Source organism: Danio rerio, chromosome 23 (genome assembly GCF_049306965.1).
Source record: "Danio rerio strain Tuebingen ecotype United States chromosome 23, GRCz12tu, whole genome shotgun sequence".
NCBI lineage: Eukaryota > Metazoa > Chordata > Actinopteri > Cypriniformes > Danionidae > Danio > Danio rerio.
This window is the reverse complement of record NC_133198.1, coordinates 7,471,098-7,477,616: the sequence shown is the minus strand read 5'-3', so window position 1 is coordinate 7,477,616 and position 6,519 is coordinate 7,471,098.

The following is a 6,519-nucleotide window of genomic DNA, read 5'->3' as shown; positions in this document are numbered from 1 at the left end:
AATTATTTTGGAATTATTCTAGTGACAATTTTATCTAACTCGTCACAGCTGCGTTTTACTAGTCGAATTAAAAATCTTACTAGTAAAAATGTGTACTTATCCACTGAATAATATCTAGAATCTGATAATAATTGTAGATAATAAATCATTTCTAGATTACGTAATTAGCATTGAATAACTATTGAATATTTATATAGGCCTACTAGCATCTAAAAATAATACGTTTGAAAATCTAGTACCTAAACAATAACTACAAGCACCTAGAGATTAAAGGAATTGTTCATTAAAAAAATTAAATTAGTTAATACTCACACTTAAGTCATCATCAGGGTACATATCTACTTCTTACATATAAACACCAGTCCAAGAAGTTTAACATTTTATCCAGGCTCTTTCATGCTGTAAAAGTGGTGCTGAGTAATGGCTTTTTTTAGTTATTTATTTTTAAGCCTCCAAGCGTGCATAAATCTGCCACCATGGAGTTAATGCATGTATTATGAAGTGGACCAATGTGTTTTTCTAACAAAAATTATTGGTAATTTCTAAATTATAATCTCAAATCACTGACTTCCAGCATTGTAGCACTAATTTAAAAAGTACTAGTAGCCTAATGCAATTTAGTATCTAAAACAGGAATGCCCAAACTTTTTTTTTTGAAGGGCCAAAAACCAAATATAATTGAGAGCCGTGGGCTGATGGTAAATATACCAAACTATATTATTTTTTTAAAGTTGCCATGGGTAATTTCTTAATTTATTTCTATAATATTTCAAAATAAATAGAAAACATTACCTTAAATCACATTATCTAATGCAGTATAACTCTTAAAATGACATTTAATTGCAATAGAAACATAAACAATCACATTTATAGTTCAATGCTGATACACAAATACACTAGTCAGACAGAATTTGACTTTGACTTGCTCACCAAAGTCTCTGCATTGTTGGATGACAAAATCTAATTAATTTACACCATTTAATTTCAGTTAGCCTTTAACAATAAAACAAACAAAGGAATACATTTGAATTGACAATCTTGAAACTATTCCCATTTCCCTCTCATCTCTGATGGGATGGCAACCAAAATCAAAAGTTACCATGGGCCAACAACTTTGGCCCCGGAGCCCTAGTTTGGGCATCTCTGATCTAAAAAAAATAAATAAAAAGAGCCATTATCATGAATGAAAACTATTTAAGCATAGTTATGGATTAAAGTTAAAAGGGCTTGCCATAACTTATCATAGGTTCAAAGTTGAAGGGAAGGTGAAGTTACACTGGCAAAGCCACGAGGAACCTACGCCAAAAACATCTGTTCAGAAATGTAAGAAATGAGGTCGAATATCCATCTCATAACTAAGCTAGCTATTAAAGAAACCGCCAATCCCCACGCCAACTTTCCATGACAAGCCACAATAAATATACGATTTGTATACAGTATGCCTGGAAAACGAGCTGCCATCGTGATTCAACTGCATGTTCTAGTGTGAAGTTATTTTAACGGGGATTTACCAAAGGTGTGAGCCAAATAAATAGAATCGTAAATTACGGCCTGGAAGATGATGGCGACATGGGGGAGGAAAAGGGGTGTATTGATAGTAGAAACACAGATCGAGTTTTTTTTTCTTTCCTATTACCTATCCCACAACTTTTTCCCCTTCCTGGCTCTTTTTCCACCTCAAGGAAACAATCTTGCTCCCGGCTACGGAAGCCATCGCTCTCAGACGTCTCCGTTTCTTCGTTTACAATGCTATTTTCCTTCTTATTTTGGCATTTTCCTCGTCGGTCTGGCTATTTGTTGACGTTTCTTTTTTGTCCACGCATGAACAAACTTAGAGGATGAATAACGCAGAGAATAAAGCTAAGTTTAGTAACGTCCAGCTCTAATAATACCCGCATGAAATATGGCATAAATACACACAACAGGAAAAATGCACGAGGACACGCAGCGCGCACAAGACCTCCTCCCAAATGCAATAACTCTAGCGCACACACCGAATATGGCAAGCCGACTAAACATTTCTCAACTTAAACTTGCACGAGTATGTGTCTGTAACTTCAAAATTGGTAGGCTATCTATTGCAACTGTTCTAGAGAAAACAGTTTGTCTAAACAAATCTTATAATCTAAGAAGTTAGTGTCACTAGCTATGTTTTCACCCACCTATTTGTTTTATGCACATTTAAGAAATGCACATATAAAAAAAACTGTTGATGGAAACGCCAAGATGCGCATGAATTTTTAAAATGCACATAAACTACAATGGAAACACTTTTACTGAACAAATTAAAATATGCACATTAAAAAAAGTGACTTGATTTTGTTATAAGAGATCATGTGCTGATAAAAAAGTGTGTGAATTTACAAACCAGCATGCTGAGCACATTGTAAAACCTCGGAATTGTTGTTTTATCATTCTGACACGCCTAACTATCTCAGTATTAGTGTTATTATATTATTAATTACCCAGCCTGATCTCACAAGAAAATGTAAGTAATTTACGTTTTGCCAGTTTGGTGGCTAATTCGTACGAATTTGTACGAGTTCAGTCGTACGAAATTGTATGATTTTAAAAAGGAGATATGGCACCCAACCCCACCCCTAAACCCAACAGTCATTGGGGGATGAGCAAATCGTACTAAAATGTACGAATTAGATTGTACGAATTCGTACAAATTAGCCACTGACTGAAAAAGTTACGAATTGCCATGAGATTGTGTTGTAATTACCTCCAGAACTGTCAAAGAGCCGTTGTGCTCCACGTCTCACGCCTTCTAACGCCACTACGAATTCATTTGGCATTGTCTTCTGAGGTGAAAGTAATTTATTAAATAAGGAAAAGATTCACGCAACTTCTACTACCTCAGTAAATTCCCTTTTTTCTTTCGATATTTGGTGCGAGTTAATCAGGAAGTGGCAATTTTGTTTTTTTGAAACATTGGATGGAAACTTTATTCGCATGTCTTTTATGCAGTATTCCAATTTTGCGCATAAATTTAATTAGCATCTTTGTATAGAAACTTAGCTAAATTTTAAATTGTAAAATAAAAGAAATATATATATACATAACCAACATTTTCACAAATTCATTTGATATTATTTACACAGAGACGATAATGATGTTCTGACAGTTATTGATTTTGTCTATTAAAACTTGTCGTAAAATTTTGAAGAAATATAGCAGAAATAGGAAAGCAGGTATGCCTAATTTCCTAGAATATAATTAAATGACATGCACCAAACACACTGCCACAACATTATTTAAAACATGTTAATCAATAACCATCTGTCAACCGTGATCGTGCTGCAGGCGCTACAGGCAGTGTGTATTTGATGCATGTGTCTAATGAAGCTGACCATTGGTCATGCAGGTGTGTGCGCAAACACTAACACAGAACACCTGTCCTGCTTTGCAAAAGTGTGTGTGTGTGTACCTGCAGTCAGTATGTTTAAGACTGTACTGAATTTGAATGCGTGTGCAATTTTTCTGTGATAATGATGTTCAATGATGCACTTTGTTTTATGGGCCTTTAGTTGCACCACAACCTTTGGCCTGTGCACACCTTGACCTTTGGATAGGCGGGTCAGACCCTTGTTTTTGTTTTCCTAAGTGCATGAGGAGAATGGGATTTAACCACTCTGTCATTTAAGACACTTCCAATGGGACTGGACATACTTTACGACGTTGTTAAATGGATCGTTCACCTCAATTTGAAAATGTCATTAATTCTCTCATGTCATTTCTAAACTCGTTTGACTTTTTATCTTCTGCTTGTCTCAATCATTTAATTGTGTGTGTTGGACGAAAGCTGTGCGACTTCGCTTCATCTGTATTTCTCAGTGACTTCGTTTTGATATGTGTTTCGTAAAAATCACAGAGTAATACAGATGGAAAGGAAAGTCACATTTTTTGGGGTATAATTATATTGTCAAAGCAAATAAAAATAACACTCTACTTTGTTGTTTTAACCCAATGCTGGGTCAACTATGGACAAACCCAAGCATTGTGATACTTTTAAAAATTGAATTTAAATAAAAAATGTTATTAAAACTTTTGGGTTTGTCAATATTTTACATAATGTTGTGTTTTGCTTTGTATAAAAAAAGCTGAATAACTTTTCTTTATGAATGTCTGATTCTTTTACTATTTTTAGACCGTAATATTTTGTTTGCCTTTTATTCTCCTATGATTATAGATCGCAGAAAAATATATGATATAGATTATTTATATCTCAGGGATTTACAGTATATTTTTGTACAAAAGCTGTACAGTTTTCCTCAGTGTGTGTCCATGATTTTAGTTTTGTTCAAATAAAAAAATCTTTATCACTATTTCACATTTCATGATTTTTTTTATTTATTTTTATTTTTTGGTTTGGTTTTCATAAAATACAATCTCTTTGTTCTGTTCAGAATTTTACCTTTGAACTATCCCTTTAAGTCTTACTATTAAACATACCTTATTTAATCTCTAATTAATCCTTTACTTTAACTCAAAAAATACATTTTTGACCAATTTTCTTTGGTTAAATTGTGTTCCCATGGCCAAAATCTATGGTCAAGTATTCAACAAGGTGGCTGTGATGCCATTTGAAGGGTTAAAGCTAATCCAAATTATTATACATTAGTATTATTTTATTACAAAACAATAATGTTGCCCTATAAAGAACAAATTCATCTGACCTCTCCTAATTGAACCATTTGTCGCAGTTACTCTGTATTCCTAAAATGCGAAAGGTGGGGGACATATTGAAGAACAGAGTCCTCAATTACAATATAATAGAAGTCCTGTGGTGAACCCCCAACAGCCAAAACAAACAGCAGTGCCAGTGTCAGTGTGTGTCTAAGGGAATGAGGGCTGTTTTTTTAAGTCGCAGGGGGCCAATAATGCAGTCAGCCAATGAAGAGCTGTGAAGAAACAGAGGCTGGAAGAGATAGAAAGCCTTGGTAGACATAACAGTTCACAACTGCTGTAGTTTACAGTACATATTACTGATAGTGTGTTCAGAAAGCCAGAAGCCTCAATGTTCTTTGAGAAGTCTCGCCTTCTCGTTCAGCTTTAGTAATGTTGGAAAACTTTTCTCTTGAGCTTTTTTGAATGACCAAAAGTTTAGGATCAGTAAGATTTTTTTATTTTTAAGAAGCGTATTTTGCTCACCAAGGCTGCATTTGTTTGATCAAATGTTGTTTTAATTTAAATTAAGTGTTATAATTTAAAGTAAGCTTTAAAGTAAGCTGTTTTTTTTTTTTAAATGTATTTTTTTATGTTTTAATATCCATGATTTATATCATTCAGATATGATAATTTGCTGCTCAGCAAACTTTTATTATTATTATTATTATTATTATTATTATTATTATTATTATTATTATTATTATTATTATTATTATTATCAGTGTGGTAAGCTGTTGCTGCTTCATATTTTTACCGAATCTGTGAAACAGTACCATTAAAAATGTATCTACTTTCATTCATAAAAGCATTTTATTCATAAAATGTGAAAGTAAGATAATATTAAGTCATCAAAAAATTCCAATGAATGCTGTTATTTTGAACATTCTTGTCAAAGTTTAACTTTAAAAACTTTTAGACAGGAGATAAATGCTTTAAACATTGATAATTATAATAATTGTTATTCCTGATTGAGAGTACCAACTTCCAAAATGCTGCGTTCCACACAATTCCTTCATGTTGTCCCAACACAAAGTGATAAAGCTAACCTAATTGTTTTTGCAAATTTATCATAAAACAATTAAGTAATCCTAGGAAAACGTCAAGAATTGTGTTTATTTAGCTCATTTTTTTTTCAGTGAATAACGAATCAAAACAGAACAGCAAATTATTATCAGATCAGATCATGTGACAACAAAGACTAGTCTATAGCAATTTCATCTCTGAATCACATGGATAAAATAATAAATCAAAAACAGCTCTTTCTTAAAATATATACATTTGAAGTATTAGCCCCGTTTAACAGAGCAAGGAAATTTTCAAAGCATGTCTGATATATATATATATATATATATATATATATATATATATATATATATATATATATATATATATATATATATATATACATACACAAACACATACACACACACACACACACACACACACACATATATATATATATATATATATATATATATATATATATATATATATATATATATATATATATATATATATATATATATAAWTTTTTTTTGTGAGAAAGCCTTATTTGTTTTATTTTGACTGGAATAAAAGTAGTTTTTCATTTTTAAAACCCATTTTAAGGTCAAAATTATTAGCCCCTTTAAGCTATATTTTGTCCATAGTCCACAGAACAAATAATTGTTATTCAATAAGTTACTTAATAAGTTAGTGTAATAAGCCTAATTACACTACAGTCTTTAAATGTCACTTTAAGCTGTATAGAAGTGTTTTGAAAGTATATTTTTAAAATATTTGCTGTCATCATGTCAAAGATAAAATAAATCAGAATTTATTAGAAATGAGTTCTTAAAACTATTA